Genomic DNA, 23,431 nt, shown 5'->3' with positions numbered 1-23,431 from the left:
TTTAAAAGCACGTACTAGAAGAAACCATAAGAAAATGATTTTTATCATCTTTTGTTGGTGTAAAACAACCCAGAAAGCTATAAAACAGTGGTACATGTGATTACATAACAAAGACTAGCTGCATGGCAAACTATCTTCAAAAAAGTCAATAGACAAGGGACAAATTGGTTAAAATATTTATGACTCATATAGGGCTACGTGCCATCACGTTTAGAGGTTCTACATCAACAATGATCATGATAATAACAAGAATAAAAGAACAATAAGCCAATAAAAAGATGGGTAAAGACTGTGCACCAACCACTCAAGGAAAGAGAAATACAACCAGCTTTAAGTCTCTGAAAAGATGCTCAAACCCACTCACAGTAAGAGAAATGCAAATTAAAACTACACAAGAAAGCAGCTTTCACCAACAATTTTTTTTTTTTTTTTTTTAAGAAGGCAGACCACTCAGGCTGCATCTTCTCCGTCTTACTTTGTTGGAGGGAAATGAACGCCCATCAATGCCAAATGGCAATTGCAAAGTAACACCAAGACCAGCTTCACGTTCAGGAGAGAACGTGCCTCCTCCTGGTGGTTTCCGGTGCTCTACCTGCGCAGAGAAACTTCTCTAGTTTCTTCTAGAACTTCTATACAAATGATCCCTGAAAGTAAAGTCTTCAACTGAAGTGTTTTTTTAAAAATTAAAGTCTTATAAAACATCGTGTTGGGGAGAGTAAGGCTTCTCGTTCACTCCAGGTGGGGGGTTATGTAAATTGTAAAATCACTGTGGAGGGCAATTTGGGCAACAGCCATCAGGATTATAAACAGGTCAGGCGAGATGGCTCACACTTGTAATCCCAGAACTTTGTGTTTTTCTTTCTTTCGTTTTTTTTGTTTGTTTGTTTTTTGAGATGGAATCTTGCTTTGTCACCCAGGCTGGAGTGCAGTGGCGAGATCTCCCACTGAGGTGCAACCTCCCCTCCCAGGTTCAAGCTATTTTCGTGCCTCAGCCTCCCAAGTAACTGAGATCACAGGCACATGCCACTGTGCCTGGCTTTTTTATATTTTTAATAGAGACAGGGTTTCACCATATTGGCAGAGGGGTCTTGAACTCCTGGCTTCAAGTGATCTGCCCATTACAGCCTCCCAAAATGCTGGAATTATAGCTTTGAACCACCTGCCTGGCCTAATCTCTGCACTTTGGGAGACCAAAACCAGAGGATATCTTGAGCCCAGGAGTTTGAGACCAGTCTGGGCAACATAGAGAGACCCCTATCTCTACAAAAAATTTAAAAATTAGCTGAGCATGATGGTGCATGCCTGTGGTCCCAGCTATTTGGGAGACTGAGGAGGGAGGATCTCTTGAGAGTTTGAAGAAGCAGTGAGCCATGATTGTGCCACTGTACTCCAGCCTGGGCAACAGAGAAAGACCCTGTCTCCAGAAACAAAACAAAACTACAAATGGACAGGTCTTTTGATGAAGCATTTCTCCTTCTAGTAATTTACCTGCCCAGGTAAGGAAGTGACACATGTATGAGGTTATTTGTTTTAGGATTTTTTTTTTTTTTTTTTGAGACGGAGTCTTGCTCTGTCGCCTAGGCTGGAGTGCAGTGGTCGGATCTCAGCTCACTGCAAGCTCCGCCTCCCGGGTTTATGCCATTCTCCTGCCTCAGCCTCCAGAGTAGCTGGGACTACAGGCGCCCGCCACCTCGCCTGACTAGTTTTTTGTATTTTTTAGTAGAGACGGGGTTTCACCGTGTTAGCCAGGATGGTCTCGATCTCCTGACCTCGTGATCCGCCCGTCTCGGCCTCCCAAAGTGCTTGGATTACAGACTTGAGCCACCGCGCCCGGCCTTTGTTTTTAATAAATTCTATTTTGAAAAATCTGAACCTTACAGAAAAGTTGCAAATATGGTTCAAATAACTTTTTTTTTCTGAATTATTTGAGAGTAAATTGCTGACTTCATACCCCTCACTGGGTAAATACTTCAGTGTATATTTCTTCCAAATAAGGACATTCTCCTTTACAACCAAAACACAGCCATTAAAATCAGGAAACTGACAAATACGGTAGGAGAAAACTAGAATAACACCTGGGGTGTTTAACTGGAATTGGGGCTACGGGTGTGAACTCATGATTTCCCATATGCAGTGAGATAGAAATAAATGTAGATATAAATGTGTGTGTGCACATGTGCGTTCCTCAGCTCTGTCCCCTGAGAACACCTATAAACAGTGACATCCTAATAGCAGTGAGCACATCTAGGAACCAGGTCTTGGCTTTTGAATACCATTTTTCATAAAAGGAATGAGAGCTCCTTGGAGAAATGGCTGATTCCACGGCTGGATCAAGACAAGTATAAGGTGAGCCCAGAATCTTTCTTTAAGATTATGATGATGTTTTGAAGCTATTACTAGTTCATTCAGTTCTTCACCAGTATTAAAATTATTTTTCTTGGCACTTTGGGAAGCCGAGGTGGGAGGATCGCTTGAGTCCAAGAATTTGAGACCAGCCCGGGCAACACAACAAGACCCCGTCTCTTTAAAAAATATAAAATAAATAAGATACACTGTTTTTTAAAAATAACAACACTTAACCGTAAACTTAGTGTTTACTATGTGTTAGGCACTTTTTGACATGATTTTGATTAATCCTTACAATAACTTTAAGAAGTAGATTATCCTACCTTATATGTAAGAAAACTGAGGCTTACCAGTAACTTGACCTAGTATAGTTGACCCATCTTGGGTTCGTCACCTGCCTCACGCTGACTTCCCTTTCCCAACTGTGTACCCCATCCTCCGGCGCCCCTGGCAGCCTACCCTGTACCATGTAACTGTACCCTGTAGCCTTAGCTGGTTGGCCAGCGAAGGAATTTTTTTTTTTTTTTTTTTTTTTTTGAGGCGGAGTTTTGTTCTCGTTGCTCAGGCTGGAGTGCAGTGGCAAAATCTTGGCTCACTGCAACCTCCACCTTTTGGGTTCAAGTGATTCTCCTGTCTCAGCCCCCTGAGTAGTTGGGATTACGGGCACCTGCCACCACGCCTGGCTAACGTTTGTATTTTTAGTAGAGACAGGGTTTCATCATGTTGGCCAGGCTGGTCTCGAACTCCTGGCTTCAGGTGATCCACCTGCTTCAGCCTCCCAGAGTGCTGGGATTACAGGTGTGAGCCACTGCACCTGGCCCGACCAAAGAATTTGATACTTGAACCAAGCTGAGTCAGTCTTGAGACAGACGAAGGTGTAAGACTTAAAACTAGAAGCCGGGCACAGTGGCTCATGCCTGTAATCCCAGCATTTTGGGAGGCCGAAGAGGGTGGATCACCTGAGGTCAGGAGTTCAAGACCAGCCCGACCAACATGGTGAAACCCCATCTCTACTAAAAATACACAATTAGCCAGGGGTGGTGGTGCATGCCTGTAATCCCAGCTGTAATCTCAGCTACTCAGGAGGCTGAGGCAGGAGAATCACTTGAACCCAGGAGACGAATGTTGTGGTGAGCTGAGATTGTTCCATTGCACTTCAGCCTTGGCAACAAGAGCGAAACTCCATCTCAAAAAAAAAAAAAAAAAAAAAAAAAAGGACTTTAAAGAACGAAAGAGAGACACAAAGAAATCATTGAGGTTGAGAAAGGTTAGTAGCAACACTCTGGAAAAAAGGCTGCTGACTCCTACTGCTGAGGCATGGTTGTCAACCCTTCCATGTGATCTGTAATAGTTGGTTTTATGTGTTAACTTGACTGGGCTATGAGATAGCTGGTAAAACATTATTTCTGGCTGTGTCTGTGAGAGTGTTTCCAGAAGAGATTAGCATTTGAATTGGCAGACTAAGAAAGATCGCCCTCACCAATGCAGGTAGGCACAATCAAATCTGCTGAGGGCCTGAATGGAATAAAAAAGCAGGGAAGGGCATATTTTCTTGCTGTCTGAGCTGAGACATCTAGGTTTGCCTGCTCTTGGGTGTCTGTGCTCCTGGTTCTTGGACCTTCTGACTGAGACCAGATCTTATATCCTACCTATCCCCTTCACCTCCCACCCCCACTCCCTAGTTCTCCAGCTTTGGGGTTTGGACTGGAATTGCACCACTGGCTTTCTTGGGCTTCCAGCTTACAGATGGCAGACCATGAGATTCCTCAGCCTTCATAATTGTGTGAGCCAATCCCTCCTGGTAAATCTCTCTCTCTCTCTTTCTCTATCTATCTATCTATCTATCTATCTATCTATCTATCTATCTATCTATCTATCTCTATCTCTATATATCTATATATCTATTTATATATATCTCCATCCTATGGATTCTGTTTTTCTGAAGAACCCTGACTAATACATTCTAATAAATTCCCACTTTTTGGCTTAAGTTTGCCAGAATTCATTTCTATTGTTAGTAACCAAAGTAGCCTTAATGAATAAGCAAGAATCATACATGGTAGAGATGAGATTTGAACTTTGGACCCCAAAGTCCTGTTCTTTTTCAGTATACTACACCATCACTCCTGGGAACCATTTATTCACACTAACAAATATACATATCCAATATTCACAGCTCTCTATTCGAACAAAGCTTTTAATGGGATAATTCCAGCCCCAAATCAGTGTGGTCATCTTGCTGGAGAGATCATTTGAAGAAGCCACTGAGAGAGTGAGCCCTGTGGTGACACAGAGAGGCCCAGCTATCCCAGTATCCCAGATGAGATGTTCCTGCCATGATGGCAGACATGTGAGTGAAGCCATCTTGAATGTTTCTGCCCCAGGTGCCATCTCACCGTGAACACCTGACAAGCAAGACCAGCAGAAGAACCATCCCGCTAAGCCCCAGGCAACTCACAGAATTACAAGAAATAAGATTGTTGTTGTTTTAAACCACTACGTTTTGGGATGATTTGTTTTGCAGCAAAAGACAACTAAAATTGATGGCTTCTTTGGAAAGGTGGCACGTGAGATGAGAACTAAAAGACTGAGGGAAGGGGGCGCTGGGGGATGGCAAATCAAGGCAGAGGTGTCAGGAAGGAGCTTGGTACATTTGAGGAGCTGAAAGGGCCAGTGTGGCTCCAGCGTAGAGCAGTGAGGAGGGTGGTACCAGATGAGGGGAGAGAGATTATGCAGGACCCTGTGCATCTCAGAAGGAGCCTGGACTTTATCTAACTGCAACAGACACCATTGAAGGAATTTTTGTTTTTAAATTTTTTATAGAGACGAAGTCTCACTATGTTGCCCAGGCTGGTCTTGAGCTCCTGGACTCAAATGATCTTCCCATCTCAGCCTTCCAAAGTGCTAGATTACAGATATGGGCCACCACGCCCAGTCCATTGAAGGGTTTTAAGCAGGGGAATGACTTGGTCAGATGTTGAGTTTTCAGGTGTCTCTCTGGCTGTTGGGTGGGAGGATGGCAGGTAACATGGAAGCAGGAAGAGTAGTTAGAGGGCATTTGTAATAGTCCCATGAGAGATGATGGCAGCTTCAATGAGGGTGGTGGATATGACGGTGGAGAGGAATAGAGGAGCTCAATGAATATTTTGGAGGTGGAATAAACAGAACTTGGTGATGGATTGGATGTGAGGTGTGAATGAGAAGGAAATGCCAGGAATGACACCCAGATTCCTGACTTGACAACTGGGTGGAGGCTGGTGCCATTTACTGAGATGGGGAAAATGGTGGGAGGATAAGATTTGGGTTAGGGGGTCCAGATCAAGGGTTCACTTTTACACATATGAAGTTGGAGATGTCAGGGAGACAGCAAGTGGAGATGTGAGTAGGCAGCTGAATACCCAAGCTCTCATTTTAGAAAAGTGATCTGGGCTAGGCATATACACTTAAGAGTCATCAGCCTAAAGATGTTATTTAAAGCCATGAGAAGAAATGAGATTGCCTAGAGAGAGAGGAAGAAAAGAGTCTCCGCTAACATTAATGCCTCTGCTAACATTTGCCTGGCAAATCCTGAACATCATAGGATTTCCCTTAAGAGCCACAGGAAGCAAGTTCAAGGTGCTTCTACCTAACAGCTCTTTGGATATTTGATGACAAGGGGTAGTGTCCACCTCTAGATTACGTCTTCCAAGTTCCCTCTGTCTTTCCTTGTAAGGCATAATTTAAAGTTCTTCACCATATGGGTCATTCTCCTCTTAAAGTTCCTTTTTTGAACTGAGTGTAATGCTCCAGCCCCAGGTAGAAAGGGACCAGCTGAGCCATTTATCACTATCCCCATTTGGTGATAAATAGTAAACAGGGGGCAGCATCAGGACAGTGAGGACAGATGAGTCCTGCTCAGTTGTTGCTAAGAGATTTTTCATTGCTTTTCCCATCCGTAGGAAAGGGCTAAGGATTTCAGAGAAAGCCTCATAAACAATTGAATGAGCTCAGGCACTCTGTTACTGCCTGACAGCCTCAGTGGCAGAGACCTAGATTGTTTCCCAGGGGAAAAAATAAATAGTGTAAAACTTTCAAGATGCGCCTGTCAAAGGGCTGCTTGTCTGCTTTACGGTGAGAGCTCAAGATGGATGGTTTGGGAACAGCCGAAACCTATAAACACAGAGCAGAAAAGTTCTCCATCTTTTGCTCATTTATTCCACGAACTTTTTCATTGCTGAGATGCCAAGGCCTAAATAAATACGCAAGCTATGCCATTGTTCCGCTCTGAGTCCCGACTGGAATAGGAGACCTACATTCTTCATTAATGCTGTTCAGATTCACAGGATGAATGCTCTGCTTTGGTTACTGCACATGGTGCCCAGAAATCTAAGGAACAAAAAATCATATATATGTGTGTCTCATGTGTGCATTCACACACACACACACACACACACACACACCCCATGTACATATCCTAAGCCTTCCGGATGTGGAGTTTGAAAAGACATGCTCAATATTACCCTGGCAAGAAAGGGTTCTTCATTTCTCACCTCCTTCTTTCCTTTCTCCCTGGAGTGGGTGAAGTATTTGCCAACATAGAGACTTGGTCTGCATAACAACGCAGAGATTCACCCGGGAGAGGCCCTCAGTGTTACTGAGACCCAGGTAGGTGCTCCCACTCTGAAGAGGGAGGGAGCACAGAGAGAGAACGGAGCCCCATGAGATGATCTGGTGTCTGTTGTGTCAAAGGCTTGGCCTTTCTTCTGGCCCTAGGGAGGGAGTGTGTATCACCATTCTAGAGCAGCGATTCTCAAAATGCGGTTCCCCCAGGCATCCCAGACCTCCTGAATGAGAAACTCTGGAGGTAGGGCCCAGCAAGCTGTTTTTTAAGAAGCCTGGAGGTGATTCTGATGCAGGCTCATGCTAGAGTCTACCAGTACGACTTTCTTTCTAGCAATACACTCTACCTTTATACTCTTTCAAGTATTGTGTGCATATAATTTTATATTTGGAAAATAAGGAGAAAACCTTATTTTTGTAACACAAACTGCAGGATATTTGGGGAAGATATGAAGAGAGGAGAAAGTGGCATACTAAAATCTCAGAGATAGACTTTTGTGTTCACCAAAGTGGGGCAAGGGTTAAAAAAGATTTCAAAACCCTGATTTAGAGAAAAGAAAGGTCTCTCCGAGGCAGGAGACTTAGGTCATGGGGGGTTCATGCAGCAGGATGATGGGGTTCAGAACAGACTATTCCAAATATGGCACTTTGGCATTGGAGGAAGCAGCAGAAACAAGAAGGTATCTCTGACCCTCTTCCTCCTAAAGCAGCCCATACAAAAATTCCTTGATCTTGTTTTGAAGTAGGTGATAAGACCCTTGCATGAGATGCCCATTCTATACCAACAAGAAAAGAATGTTCTTATCTCAGGGACACAGAGAAGATTTTGAACGGGCCTTGCTAAGTTCCCGCCAGTTTACTACCATTGGAATAGTAATAAATAGTGTATTACCCACTTTGTCCACGTCTGCACGACTGTTCACTCTTTATCAAACCTAAGCATAAAAACACACAGGTTTTCCTGTTTCTTGAGGTCTTCATTTCTGAAGGCTCCCGTGTGACGTCAAACCTAGATATTAAAGAAATGTGTATGCTTTTTTCTTGTTAATCTGTCTTTTACTATGAGCGCCTCAGCCATAAACCTGGTGATGGGTGAGGGAGAGAAATCTTTCCTCCCCAACAAGGGCCCGTGAGAGAAGATCAGGAGCTCACCATGCCCCATGAAGCCAGGGTTGGAACAGGCTTTTCTGAAAGTCTGTTGGTTTCCCAGCAGACCTCCTGAGAGAGTAGTGTGTGCATGTGGATGTGTGTATGCACCTGTGTGTGTGCCGGTGGGGGCTGGGCAGGAGGAGAACAGGCGGCCATGGGGAACATTTCTCTCACACCACCCCTACCACAAGCTCCCAGTATCTGGCTCTCAGCCTGGGGGAGAGCTGGTCTGCAATAAACCAGAGACTTTAGAATGTAAAGGAGGTTGATTTCTAGTTTCCAGGGACCCCCGAGGTCCTTCCTGTGTGGCCTCCTCATTTGCAGTGGGTCTCAAATTCAGTAGAGCCCACCCCCAAGAGATTCTGATTACATTGGCTTGCTGTAGGGCCAAGAAATAGGCTTTTTTTTTTTTTTTTTTTTTTAGACAGAATCTCTCTCTGTCCCCCAGGCTGGAGTGCAGTGGTATGATCTTGGCTCACTGAAACCCTCTGCCTCCCAGGTTCAAGCAATTCTCTTGTCTCAGCCTCCTGAGTAGCTGGGGCTACAGGTTCACACCACCACACCCAGCTAATTTTCGTATTTTTAGTAGAGATGGGGTTTCACCATATTGGCCAGGCCAGTCTCAGACTCCTGACCTCAGGTGATCCACCTGCCTCAGCCTCCCAAAGTGCTGGGATTACAGGTGTGAGCCACCGCACCCAGCCAAAATCTGCATTTTAAACAAGACTCTTCCTTCCAAGTAATTCTAATACAGAAGCTTCATGGACTACAGCAAGGATATCAAGGCAGTTTTATTTTTGGTGATGGTGATGCTTGGGAGGAGGGGGGCGTGACACTGAGGAGTAGGGAAGGGAATGTTCTTGGTCATTGGAGCCCCTGAAGGGTCTCTTCTTCCAAATTCAACCAGTGACTAAGAAGCAGCAGTGAGGTAGAAGGGCAGCCTCGTTGAGAAGTGTCCACTGGACAGGGAGAAGCATTAGTTTAGGCAGTAAATGTCAGGTAGCTAGTTGATACTGGGGACCCTTGCAGGTCATCTAGTCAACCTGGTTGTCAGAGGCATGCTACCTGTTCTTTCTAGAAGGGAGACCTCACAAGGCCACACAGCTACTTCCACTGGTTGAGAAAGAAGCTTGAGAGAGTCTGTAGGGCAAACACACCCACTGAACATCTACCATTAGGTAGGAAAGGCATTTAGGCAACATGGGTAGACAGCTCGGTGTAAAGGGGACCCATAAATCCTGCCAAGAGAGCCCTGTGGTGACGGAGGTGTTCTGGACCCGTGCTGTTCAGCGAGGCAACCACCAGTCACATGTGGCTCATGAGCACTTAAAATGTGGCTATTGTGGATGAGGAACTGGTTTTTAAACTTTATTTAATTTTAGTTAATTTAAATTCAAGTTTAAATAGCCGTATGTGGCTGTGACTGCGGCGTTGGGTAGCCAGCCCTAGTGAGAATCTCACATTACCAACCACATCCCAGTGCTGGGATGGAGGCAGCTCTAGGTGACACGGTTGCTCTGTCTAGTCCTGAGGGAGGTCTGGCTGCTTTGTAAGTCACAGGCCGGGGATTTGAGGCTTCCTGACTCCTTCCAGCCTCTTCACTGCTCTGGGAGGATGTCTCCGAGTTATTTCACAGCAGCACTCCTGCTGCGGGGCTGTCAGCCTTGCCCGGTTCAAGGTCAAGGGCCCCGTCTGCGGCTTGAATACAAGCTCAGCTCTATAGCTCTGGGAGGATTACAGGGGAAAACCAGGGGCGAAGGGATCTTGTGTCCCTAACTTGGAGCACAGGCAAGCTTCACAATTGTCCCCTCATACTGGTCTCCCATTTCCCACTTAAAAGATATAAAGGAAGATAAAATGCCGGGCACGGTTGCTCATGCCTGTAATCCAAGTACTCTGGGAGTCTGAGGCAGGCAGATCACAAGGTCAGGAGATCGAGACCATCCTGGCTAACACGGTGAAACCCTGTCTCTACTAAAAATACAAAAAATTAGCCGGGTGTGGTGGTGGGCGCCTGTAGTCCCAGATACTCAGGAGGCCGAAGCAGGAGAAGGGCGTGAACCCAGGAGGTGGAGCTTGCAGTGAGCCGAGATCACACCACTGCACTCCAGCCTGGGCGACAGAGTGAGACTCCATCTAAAAAAAAAAAAAAAAAAAAAGGAAGATAAAACATATAATAAAAGAAAGCTATTCTAAATGAGGACATTTTTAAAAAGCAAGAGCACAGATACTGTCAACATTCAATTGTGGGAAAACATAGGAACCCTCAGCTAGCCAAACAGAGCTGCCCCAAAGGGTCCAGCAGAATCCCTGGGAATACAAATCCCTCCCACAGGCACCAATAACCTTCAATTATCTTGACACATTCAGTACTTCTCTGCCAAGGTTGACAAAAGACATCCAATCTCAGCTTCTGCCCAGGCTGCCCTGGGCAAGGCTGAAGGCCTGAGGCACCGGCCCCAAGCTCCAGCCCGCCTGAGGCCAGGGCATCAATCAGGTGTAGGAGCAGATCTAGGGTAGGGGGCTGGGCTGGGCTGGGTGAGGGTCATGACTCAGCTGAGGAAAAAGGGGGGCACTAACTCCAGCACCAGGAAGATCTGGAAGGGTAGGAGGAGACCAAACAGTGATGCAAACCTCAGGCTGGCTCCCTTGAAAGTGGGTCCCAGAGGGAGAGGAAGGCATGTGGCTATTCTAAGCCTGAGTGCCCCCCTTACCCAGCCCTCCAGGCAGGACATGGTCAGCCTAGGTCAGATTGTAGAGCATCCACAGGTGTCATGGAAAGAGGTCTGCATTTCACCCTGTAGAAAATGGAATTTGCAAGAGTGTTAGACAGATTTGTCAATGGCTGGCTTTTCAGGCGTCCTGAAGAGCTGTCTATGTCCTCCAGGAGCTGGCGGTCTGGATCCTCTCTGAACATTAGGAAAGACCTCGTCTCTAGGAAGACAATCTCCTATATGGGCCATGGGTTACATTTGAGGGGGAGCAAGAACAAATTGAGGCCTTGGGGAAAAGCAGGTTTCTGAGAAGGTAGTAATAAAGCTCGTTCCTCCCTCCCACTTCACACACCAGCCTGGCTGTCTAAAACAGAGAATGGTCACATCGGGCAGCTCTGAAGGTCAGAATGCTCTGGTTACTATGGTCCAGAATGACAACTGAGTGGCTATGGCCCTTAAGGTCAGAAGTAGAGCTTCTGATAGTCTAAGGATAAAGAGTGGCAGAAGAGCTATGAACAGACGTGTCTCTGCCATGTAGCTTTGCAAAGGGTGGTGATAAGGGATGACAAAGATCTCAAGCCCAAGGATCCAGCAAGAGGCAGTCCTGACATTCTGAACTCCCAGTGCCCGCCTCCTCCTTCCCTCTCCTAGAGAGGCTGGGTGCTGCCAGGTCAGCGTCTCTGGGTGTGACTCATGTCTCAGCCACCCTGCCTGGGACACTGGCAGCCACCCCCGCCCTTGCAGGCCTGCTTGAGACATGACTGCTCACTCCTTTTATTTATTCCCTGTTCCTCAACCACCTCGCCTCAGCCCACCCCGTGACTAATGGGCTCCCACCACCCACCCCGGGGCATGCTGAGAGGGCATCACCAGCACTGCAATTATCTGGATCATTCAGGCCCAAAGACTCTCTCCACCCCCAGCCCCCAGCACCAACTTTGTCCTGAAATTATTTGCATCACCCCAGCGATTCCAACGCATTGTCTACACATGACGTGAATCCACAGCCTCTGGTTTTAAAGGCTAGTGCTGGGCTGGCCAGTGATTCCTTCACACCAGCCATGTCACCAACTTCTCATGCCTCAGAAACATGGTCATTTTAGAGCTAACGGGATCTTAGAAATGACTTAAGCCAGTGATCCACACCAGAAGCACCAAGCATCTTTAAACATCCAGACATGTCCAGGCCACATCCCCAGAGATACCCCAGAACTAGCTCTAGACGTGTGTGTGTGCGTGCGTGTGTAAAGCACCTCTGTCCTCCTGGTTGGGAACCTCTGCTGTGATTCCCCCCACCCACCCATCTGACCCAGAGGGAGAAGTATCTTGTCCAAGGTTCAGGCTGATCAGTGGCAAAGCCAGGATTGGGTGTGCCTGCCTCCCTTCCATTGCGCACAGAAGGGCTTAACTCACTGGACAGGCATTCAAGTCTCCCGACCCCCTCAGCTTGCCCATCGTCTATGTTCCTGAGCTCTCCCCTCAGCCTTCTGGTTCTATCATTACTCCAGCATGAAATTTCCTCACCATCCCTCATGTCCTTTTCCTCCTGGAAGCATCTCTATCCATTCCCCATCTCCATCCATCCCCAGTTCCCAGCCTAACTCATAGGGAGCCTTTTTTTTTTTTTTTAAGACCGAGTCTCGCTCTGTTGCCCAGGCTGAAGTGCAGTGATGCGATCTCGGCTCACTGCAACCTCTGTCTCGTGGGTTCAAACGATTCTCCCTGCTTCAGCCTCCCAAGTATCTGGGATTATAGGCATGCACCATCAGGCCTGACTAATTTTTGTATTTTTAGTAGAGACGGGGTCTCACCATGTTGGCCAGGCTGGTCTCGAACTCCTGATCTCAGGTGATCCACCCGCCTTGGCCTCCCAAAGTGCTGGGATTACAGGCGTGAGCCACTGTGCCCAGCCCACTAAACCTTTTTTGTCCATGTCTGGGGCAAGTTGCATCTGCTTGACAGTTCAGTTCGCCACAGCACTGTGACACTGACTCTAGGATTTTACAAGTTGTAAGTTTGTCTTTTTCTTTTGGAAGCTCTGGAAGGTCAGGGAGCCTTCCCCATCCTCTTGCCCACAGAGGTGCTAAGTGAATGTGGAGATGTGAGTTGATGTGACATTGTAATGTCCCACACCCAGAGGAAGGATGCTCACCTTTAGATGTTTCCTTTTGGATCTTTGCAATCTGGGCTCCCTTTACAGATTAAACACTGACATTTTCCATTTGTGTAAACATTCACAATGAGACAGGCCTCCAGGCAGGCCAGCGAGGACCAGGGACTGGTAAGTGCTAGGGTCCAAAGGAGGAGGCAATCTCTGCACTGCAGGTGACCAACACCATTTGGGAGCACTAAGAGGTAATAAGCAAGGACAACTGGTGTCACCCAGCAGACCAGGAAACATCAAAGTTGTGATTTTAAAAACATTAGGGAGCCAAGTAGGAGCAAGCTCCTTCTTTCTGCTAGTTTCATCTGCAAGAACACAGGCTGGAGACAAGTGAGGTTGCCAAGTGTGGATACCTAGGAGGGTGGATACTGGCTTGAGGGCTCCTGCCAACTCCTGCACACTTGAAAGGGCACTGCCAGTCCAGTGCGCTGCCCAGCTGGGAGGGCAGGACTAGCCATCTGCCTACCCTTGAGGGGTGCAGGCATCTCTCTGTTGGTGGCAAAGGAAGGTTCAGCCCAGAAACCAGCCCTGACAAGGACTCTGTCCTCAGAAGTGCTTGTCCAGGAGAGTAGGTGAGGAGGTGGCTGGCCTCTGTGGCAGCTGCAGGCAACTCAGTGGTGTGGGGTGGGCAGCTCCCTGCAGGGAGCTGCAATCCAAAGCAAAGCAGTCATGACTGACAGTTCAGGGCAGCCCCAGGTAAACGTGGGTTGGGAGCAGCTGTGTGCTCAGGACCATATCTCTCTTCCACTCTTTGTGCTGCTGTGGTCACCAGGACTTCACTTACCTTAAAACTTGCCCTCTGCCTACAATGTCAGGCTCTTGTCTCCCTCCCTTGCTTCACTTCCTGGCATTTTCTTGCCTCCCCCACCCTCATGCCTATTGTCTTCTCCTCTTCTGCAGTGAATGCCTTCCAGTCCGCTACACAAGCCTCTCTGGGGCTCAGTGCTTTTGCTTTTATCGTTTCCTCTACAGTAAACAGTACCCTTTCCCTGATACCTGGCGAACGCCTAGGCATGCCTCAAGACCCAGCTTAAATGTCACTTTCCTGGTGAAATGCTACCAGACTCCATGAGACAGAATGGGTTCCTCCATCTGCGCACTTGGCCTTGCTGTTTTATGGTGCTTATTGCATTGTTTGGTGACTCTTTGTTTACATGTCTCCTTTTTGTTCTCTTTTAGATAATGAGGTCCTTGAAGATTTATTTGCCTAAATCTACCATGGAACATAGCGTCTAGTACACAGAAGCTGTCAATAAATATTTGTTGAATGAATGAACGAATGAATACAAATTCCTTCACCCTCTACCTCCTGCTTCATAACCCTTAATGCTGTCCTCTTACCTGGAGACAAAATCAGTTCAGTGCACCACAGCATTCTACATGTTGTCTGTACACATCATAATTATCCCCATGTTTGGCATTATGGAGAAACACAAAAATGTAAAAGAAAGTGTCTCCACCCTGAGTTCCAAAGAGTAAGTGAGGCAAGAACTCAGATGAAACCATGAAGGAGGCAGTGGGGACCACAGTGGCGTTCTGGATGAAGGGAGCTTTACCTCCAGCAGGGAGAATCCAGGACTGTCTCCTGGGCATCAGGTCATGTTTGAGTCAGCTCTGAAGAGTGGGTACATTTTTTTTTTTTTTTTTTTTTTTGAGATAGAGCCTTGCTCTTGTTGCCCAGGCTGGAGTGCAGTGGCGCAATCTCAGCTCACTGCAACCTCCGCCTCCTGGGTTCAAGCGATTCTCCCTGCCTCAGCCTCCCCAAGTAGCTGGGATTACAGGCATGCACCACTATGCCCAGCTAATTTTTGTATTTTTAGCAGAGACAGGGTTTCACCATGTTGGCCAAAATGTTCTCGGTCTCCTGACCTTGTGATCCACCCGCCTCAGCCTCCCAAAGTGCTGGGATTACAGGCGCTCATGCGCCGGTGGCTCACCACCATGCCCGGCCACGTGGGTAGATTTTCATAGACACAGGAGTAGGGGCAATGAGGGTACGGAAAAAGGGCTTTACCGGTCCCAAAGGCAAACATGTTCAGGATATGTTCAGAATGTGGCTGGAGCAAAGGCCACATGGAGGGGAACAGTAGAAGGTGAAGGTGGACAGGTCTTGTCCAAGGACAGCCAGGGTGTGGCTCTTGTCAGCAGGGTGGCTTCCAAAAGGTCTCCCTCAGAACCAGGCAGCCACACTGCCTCTGAGGAGGCACTGAAAGGGAGAGGCCTGCAAACTCACTCTAGCTGTCAGAGCCCATGCAAGGGGTGAAGGAAGTGGAGCAGCGTGGGCCAGTTATGAAAACAGGGAATGTTTTAGAGTTTTCTTACCTCTCTGTATTTCCTAAATCCCATACCTAATAGGGACTTGGTCCAAGGGTGCCTCTTAATCCACCAGCCTCCGGTAAGATAACTTACAGAGCTTCTCCCACCTTCTCTCCCCTCAGTAGGTTGGGGCCTATGAATCTCTCAACCATGGGACAGGTAAATATTTCTTAGGCACCATCTACCTGAAAGATAGAAAGGGAAGAATGGTGGGAAATATGCGCGAATAGAGGCCACAGACCTCTAGTGATTAACCACATACGGCATGAAACACCCACAGAACCAAGCCAGGCCAGGGGTGGCAAGTGTTAGGTGAATATAGGGAGTGACTGATCTACCCTTTTTAGGGTGACTATATTAATTATTGTTCAAACTTGGCAAGGCACAGTGGGTCATGCCTGTAGTCCTACCACTTTGGGAGGCTAAGGTAGCTGTGAGCTCAAGACTAGCCTGGGCAACACAGTGAGACCCCATCTCCACAAAACAAAACAAAATATTGCTCAAACTGGAAAAGTGAAAGAGGGAACAATTAATAAATATGCTGGAACATAGGCATGAACAGGGGCTGTGCCTGCCATCCAGGATGGGGTCATCCTATCCATAAGACTCTTATGATTCCAACATTTCCATTCCCAGACCAGTCTTGGCCCTGAGATCCAGATTCAGATTCAACTGCCTGCTGAGTATTCCATTTAAATGTCTTATAGGCCACTCAACTTCCACGCATCAAAAACTGAAGTCAGCACCTCCTTCACTCCCCACTCCCTCACCACTGGCTTCTCCTCTGTATTGCCCATCTGGAGAAACAGCACTGGCCTCTAGTCACGTGTTCCTGGCCAGACCCTGGGAGTTGTCCTGAATCCTCCCCACCTCACTACACCCAGGCAATCACTCCAAGAGCTATTCATTCTACGTCCTTCTGGCCCCTCTCACCTGTTCAGGCCTCCTTGTCTTTGTCCTGGACCATAGCTGGTCTTCCCTTCCATCCCTCCCTCAGGACCTCAAAAGTCCCTCTTCATCATGGTAGCGGAGATATCTTTAAAATGCACACAACTGGACGGGCATGGTGGCTCACACACACCTGTAACCCTAGCACTTTGGGAGGCTGAGGTGGGCAGATCACTTGAGGCCAGGAGTTCGAGACCAGCCTGGCCAACATGCTGAAACCCCAACTCTACTAAAAATACAAAAATTAGCTGGACATGGTTACGTTTACCTGTGATCCCAGCTGCTCGGGAGGCTGAAGCATGAGAATTGCTTGAACCGCCAGAGGCGGAGGTTGCAGTGAGCCAAGATCACGCCTCTGCACTCCAGCCTGGGTGATAGAGCGAGACTCTGTATCAAAATAAAATAAAATAAAATAAAATGCACAAAACTGCTCATGTTACTCCTCTCAGTGGCTCCCTGTATTATTAGTCTGTTCTTGCACTGCTATAAAGAAATACCTGAGACTGGGTAATTTACAGAGGTTTAACTGGTTCACAATTCCATAAGCAGTACAGGAAACATGGCAGCATCTGCTGGGATTCTGGGGAGGCCTCAGGAAACACACAATCATGGCAGAAGGGGAAGGGGAAGCCAGCAGTTCACATGGCCAGAGCAAGAGGAAGAGAGGGGGGCGGGGAGGTGCCACACACTTTTAAACAACCAGATCTCACAAGAACTCACCATTATAAGAACGGCACCAAGTGGATGGTGCTAACCCCTTTATCAGAACTCTGCCCCATGATCCAATCACCTCCCACAAGGTCCCACCTCCAACACTGGGGATTATAACTCACCATGAGATTTGGTGGAGACACAGATCTAAACCAGATCACTCCCCTTACACTTTGTCACTTTTGGGTTGTAGCCAAGACTTTTGGGAATCTCCCTAGTTCCAGGATCATCTCCACCTTCCCTCCCACACCCTGCTGGCCAGATCTATAACCTCCTTGAAGTTCTGTGCTGCCCACCCTCTGAGCCTTTGCTTACACTGACTGCTTTCTGCCTGTGACGTCCGTCTGCTCCTGGTTCCCCTCTAGCCACCCACTGGACCTCAGATAGTCCCCACTGTATGACCCACCTTGCCCTTTAAGGACTGGCCTTTCTGCCACTCCAGCCATTCATTTATTCAGCACAGTGTTAGGTGATGAGGGATGACATATATAGAACCACATGGAGACAGCACATGTGGCAAAATGATCCTAGTCAATCCATCTAGGTGAAAGAAATTTGGGTGTTGATTGTAAAGGTACACCATTCTTCCAACTTTTCTGTGGGTTTTAAGTTTTTCAAAATGGAAAATCAAGTAAAAAAATGAATAGACTCCAATTAGAAAAAGGTTAAAAGGGTAAAAAGGGTAAAAAGGGTAAAAAAATATCTGAATAGATATTTCTCAAAGGAAGACATACAAATGGCCAAAAGGTATACGAAAAATTGCCGGACATCACTAATCATTGGGGAAATTCATATCAAAATCACAGTGAGGTATTATCTCTCACTTGTTAAAATGGTGTTATCAAAAAACAAAAGACAGCAAATGATGATGCAAATGTGGAGAAAGGGGAGCCCTCTTACGCTGCTGGTGGGAATGTAAATTAGTACAGCCATTATGGAAAACGGTATGGAGGTTTCTCAAAAATTAAAAAATAGAACTACCATATGATCCAGCAATCCCACTACTGGGTATATATCCAAAGGAAAGGAAGTCAGTGTGTCAAAGAGATATGTGTGCTCCCAAGTTCATTGCAGCTCTACTCACAATAGCCAAGATATGGAATCAACCTAAGTGTCCATCAATGGACAAATGGATAAAGAAAATATGATACATATACACAATGAAATACTCTTCAGCCTTAGAAAAGAAAGAAATCCTGTCATTCATGGCAACAAGGATGAACCAAGAGGGCATTACGTTAAGTGAAATAAGCCATGCACAGAAAGACACATATCACATAATCTCACTCATATTTGGAATCTAAAGAAGTTGATCTCATAGAAGGAGAGAGTAGAATAGTGATCATTACAAGTTTGGGAGGAGATGAGGGAGGCAGGGGCAGGGAAAAGTTGGTCAGTGAGTACAAAGTCACAGTTAAGAGAGAAGGGACAGGCTCACATCTAATAACATACTGAATGGGGAAAAACTGAAAGCTTTTCTTCTAAGATCTGGAACATGATAAGGATGCCCACTTTCACCACTGTTATTCAACATAGTACCTGGAAGTCCTAGCTAGAGCAATCAGACAAGAGAAAGAAATAAAGGGCATCCAAACTGGAAAGGAAGAAGTCAAACTATCCTTGTTTACAGATGACAGGATCTTATATTTGGAAAAACCTAAAGACTCTGCCAAAAAACTATTAAAACTTGTGAACAAATTAAGTAAATTTGCAGGATACAAAATCAACATACAAAAATCACTAGCATTTCTATATGCCAACAGTAAACAATCTGAAAAAGAAATGAAAAAAGTAATTCCATTAAAAGGGTCACAAATAAAATTAAATAGCTAGGAATTAACCAAAGAAGTGAAAAATCTCTACAATGAAAACTATAAAACACTGATGAAAGAAATTGAAAAGAACACCAAAAATGGAAAGATATTCCATGTTCACGAATTGAAAGAATCAATATTGTTAAAATGTCCATACTACCCAAAGCAATCTACAGATTCAATGCAATCCCTATCAAAATACTGACATTCTTCACAGAAATAGAAAAAAAAATACACAAAAGACCCAGAATAGCCAAAGTTATCTTAAGCAAAAAGCAAAAACAAAAACAAATCCAAAAATCTGGAGGAATCACATTACCTGACTTTAAAGTATACGACAGAGCTTTGTTAACCAGCATGGTACTGGCATAAAAACAAACATACAGACCAATGAAACAGAATAGAGAAACCAGAAACAAATCCACACACTGACAGTGAACTCATTTTCAAGAAAGGTGCCAAGAACATATATTGGGGAAAAGACAGTCTCTTCAATAAATGGTGCTGGGAAAACTGAATATCCAAATGCAGAAGACTGAAACTCAACCCCAATCTCTTGCCATATACAAAAATTAAATCAAAATGAATTAAAGACTTAAATCTAAGACATCAAACTATTAAACTACTACAAGAAAACATTGGAGAAGCTCTCCAGGACATTGGTCTGGGCAAAAATTTCTTGAGTAATACCCCCCAAGCATAGGCAAGCAAATCAGAAATGGACAAATGGGATCACATCAAGTTAAAAAGCTTCTGCATAGTGAAGGAAACTATCAACAAAGTGAAGAGACAACCCACAGAATGGGGGAAAATATTTGCAAACTACTCATCTGACAAGGTATTAATTACCAGAATATATAAGGAGATTAAACAACTTCATAGGAAAAAAAACTAATTTAATCTGGCTAAAAAATGGGCAAAAGATTTGAATAGACATTTCTCAAAAGAAGACATACAATGGCAAACAGGCATATGAAAAGGTGTTTCCCATCATTGATCATCAGAGAAATGCAAATCAAAGCTACAGTGAGGCTGCGCTCAGTGGCTCACACCTGTAATCCCAGCAGTTTGGGAGGCTGAGACAGACGGATCACTTGAGGTCAGGAGTTCAAGACCAGCCTGACCAACATGGTGAAACCCTGTCTCTACTAAAAATACAAAAATTAGCTGGGCATGGTGGTGCACCTGTAATCCCAGCTACTCAGGAGGTTGAGGCAGGAGAATTATTGAACCCAGGAGGTGGAGGTTGCAGTGAGCTGAGATTGTGTCACTGCACTCTAGCCTGGGCAACAGAGTGAGACTCTGTCTCAAAACAAAATGGAAAAAACTACAATGAGATATCATCTCACCCCAGTTAAAATGGCTTTCATCCAAAGACAGGCAGTAATACATGCTGGAGAGGATGTGCAGAAAAGGGAACCCTCATGCACTGTTGGTGGAAATGCAAATTAGTACGACCACTATGGAGAACAGTTTGGAGGTTCTCCCAAAAACTAAAAATAGAGCTACCCTACAATCCAGCAATCCCACTGCTGGGTATATACCCAATAAAAAGGAAATCAGTATATCACAGAGATACCTGCTGTCCCATATTTGTTGCTGCACTGTTCACAAGAGCCAAGATTTGGAAGCACCCTTGGTGTCCATCAATAGATGAATAGATAAAGAAAATGTGCTACATATACACAATAGAGTACTATTCAGTCATAAAAAAGAATTAATCCTGTCGTTTGCAACAACATGCATGGAACTAGAGATCATTATGGTAAGTGAAATAAGCCAAGTACAGGGAAAAAAAAAGCATTGCATGTTCTCACTCATTTGTGGGATCTAAAAATCAAAACAATTGCACTCACTGATATAGAGAAGGGAAGGACGGTTACTAGAGGCTGGAAGGGCTAGTGGAGGGGGCATAGGGGATAGACCGGGATGATTAACAGGTACAGAAAAAAATAGAATGAATAAGACCTAGTAATTGATAGGAAAACAGTGTGACTATAGTCAATAATAATTTAATTGTACATTTACAAATAACTAAAAGAGTATAATCGGATTGTATGTAACACAAAGCATAAATGCTTGAGTTGATGGATACCCCATTTCCTATGATACGATTATAATGCATTGCATGTCTGTATCAAAATATCTTATGTACCCCATAAATATATACACCTATTATATACCCACAAAAATTAAAAATTTAAAAATTTAAACAACTAATTAAATAGAAGAAATAAGTTCTGGCGTTCTATTGCACAGTAGGGTGACTATGGTTAACAATATTGTATTGTATATTTCAAAATAGCTAGAAGAAAGGATTTCAAATGTTCGTACCACAAAGAAATGATAAATGTATGAAGAAAAGGATATGCTAATTACCCTGATTTGAATTTTACACAATGTATACATGTATTAGAACATCACATTGTACCCCATAAATATGTACAATTATTACATGTCAATAAAAATAAAATAAAATTTTAAAATGTTTAAATGAGTCCAGGAGCAGTGGCTCTTGTCTGTAATCCCAGCACTTTGGGAGGCTGAGGAGGGCAGGTCAGAATTCGAGACCAGCCAGGCCAACATGGCGAAACCCCATCTCTACTAAAAATACAGAAAATTAGCTGGGTGTGGTGGCAGGCACTTGTAATCCCAGTTACTTGGGAGGCTGAGGCAGGAGAATCGTTTGAACCCAGGAGACAGAGGTTGCAGTGAGCCAAGATCAAGCCACTGCACTCAGCCTGGGTGACAGAGCAAGACTCTGTCTCAGGGGAAAAAAAAAAAAAAGGTTTAAATAAATAGAATACGGGTCTGCACAGAAATTAATTCAAATGTTAAGTTTATTGGAACTGACTGAGAGACCAGTATCCACTGAAATTCAGGGCCAGGGTTTGCTGTTACAGCTCCACACTTAACACTAAATTTGCTGTAGTATTTAAATTTATTTATAAATTTAAACATGTATGTATTTGTTTTCTTTTCCTTTCCTTTTTTAAAAAATTTCTCCCACTTGAAGAGCTGATATACATGTTTAATTTGGAAGAAAAGTTAGGATTAAAAAAAATAAGTAGATAAAAGAAATACAAAATGGATTATACTACACACAGTTTTTGTTACTCCACAATGTATTATAAACACCTTTTCATGTTAATAAATACGTTGGCATTGTAATAGCTGCATTACTTTCCATGGAATAGATCCTGCATGATTTATGTAACTCCAAGAATTTTTTCCCCTATACACGCAAAAACAAGCTCCAGTTTCCTGATTCTGGCACCTTCCATGAGTCTAGCCCAAAAAGAAAAGTCAACGCCAATGCTGGCTTTTTGTTAAGAAGGGTGACATGTTGTTATTTGGGCTTCAAAGGAAAAAAATGAAAACTGACAGGTTAGAATTAATTAAGAAAAGCACCTCATCTCAAATGCCATGAGCATTTCAATAGATGGAGCCCAGTCTACTCAGCAGTGCTGCCCTAGGAGGCCAACGGAGTTTCAGGCCACTCCTGGGCCACTGGCAAGATGGTGAGGAGCTAAAAATAGACCCAGAACTGAGCACTGAGACTTTCCTGAATTCATAGGTATAAATACTGCCCCAGAAGGACTCGCCTCTCCGACAGTTTCCAACCATGGCACGTCACACTGCCTAAAATTCTCAAGGATTATGATTTTGTAAAAGGCTTCTGTCGGGAAGTAGGCAGCTCTCTTGGGGGGAGGGCAGAGTGACTCTCCCATCAGGACAGAGTGGAGACAGCTGCAGCTTTGCAGTCAAATGGACTGGGGCTCATTCCAGCTCTCCTCATCACCAGCTGTGTGACCTTGGGTCAATTCCTCAACCTCTCTGAGCTGCTGTGTTTTCATCTGTAACAAGGAGATAACAGGCCACTTCACAGAGTTATTGTAAGGATAAAATGGAATGTTGCCTGGAGCAGGGTACGGGAGGTGAACAAGTGGGGCGTATTACTATTACTGAGGACTTGAATTTGTTTCTCAGATTAGCCAGATGTGGTTTTGGGACAGTTGCGTTTTCACGGGGTTGGTGGTGTGCATGAGAGCTGTGCGGTAGAGCCCCCAAGCATGACGCATGGAAAAGGACAGGTCTGTACATCCAGGACCAACCAGGGCATTTAGGGTAGGATGAAGACGTGCCGGCATGTATCGGGATACCTCATTCATTGCCATAGCCTCAGCATTCACAGATGTAACATTCATAGAGTCAGATACTCTAGTCAACTCTGAAGGTCTGTGAACCTTTTATTTAAAGGTTTGTGACCTTTACTGATAACCTGCTGTTTTGCTGAGACATTAATCTGAAGCACATCAACTGTGAGTGAAACAGTGCACCTTATAGATTTCCCAGGGGTGGCCCCTAATGTGGCTTTGCAGAAGGCATATTGAAAGCCTGGATTAGGGTTCAGGTCTATTAACCACCCTGACCCCAGAGGCCTGATCTCTGCCCAAGATCCCAGTGGGGCTCAACACACAGGTCCCCCCTTGTCCTGATGGTGACTAGGTTCCATCGAGGGCCTTTCAGGACTGGAGTGACTGATGATGTGTTGGACCATCAACAGACTGTGCACAGACAACATCAATCCTGTTTAAATGGGTGCTGTGGAGTGAAGCTGCTTTCACCTCTGTATTAGTTTTCTAGTGCTGTGGTAACAAAGCACCACA

The 23,431-nt window shown here is 45.2% G+C and overlaps 1 long non-coding RNA gene and 1 other non-coding gene across 2 annotated transcripts; both read right to left on the bottom strand.

The window, feature by feature from the left end:
- Positions 1 to 445: 445 nt before the first annotated feature.
- LOC112423756 (small nucleolar RNA U3) lies at positions 446 to 660 on the bottom strand. Its single transcript, XR_003014312.1, has one exon. It is a non-coding gene; the product is annotated as a small nucleolar RNA U3 (small nucleolar RNA).
- An 8,210-nt stretch (positions 661 to 8,870) lies between these two features.
- On the bottom strand, positions 8,871 to 16,879 carry LOC139357841 (uncharacterized). The gene is made up of 4 exons (XR_011611708.1): positions 16,505 to 16,879; positions 15,295 to 15,473; positions 10,729 to 10,892; positions 8,871 to 10,230 (listed from the first exon to the last, which is right to left on the bottom strand). It is a non-coding gene; the product is annotated as an uncharacterized lncRNA (long non-coding RNA).
- Positions 16,880 to 23,431: the final 6,552 nt, after the last annotated feature.

Source organism: Macaca nemestrina, chromosome 13 (genome assembly GCF_043159975.1).
Source record: "Macaca nemestrina isolate mMacNem1 chromosome 13, mMacNem.hap1, whole genome shotgun sequence".
Lineage (NCBI taxonomy): Eukaryota > Metazoa > Chordata > Mammalia > Primates > Cercopithecidae > Macaca > Macaca nemestrina.
Note: the sequence above shows the minus strand (reverse complement) of the source record. Positions and strands in the feature narration are given on the sequence as shown.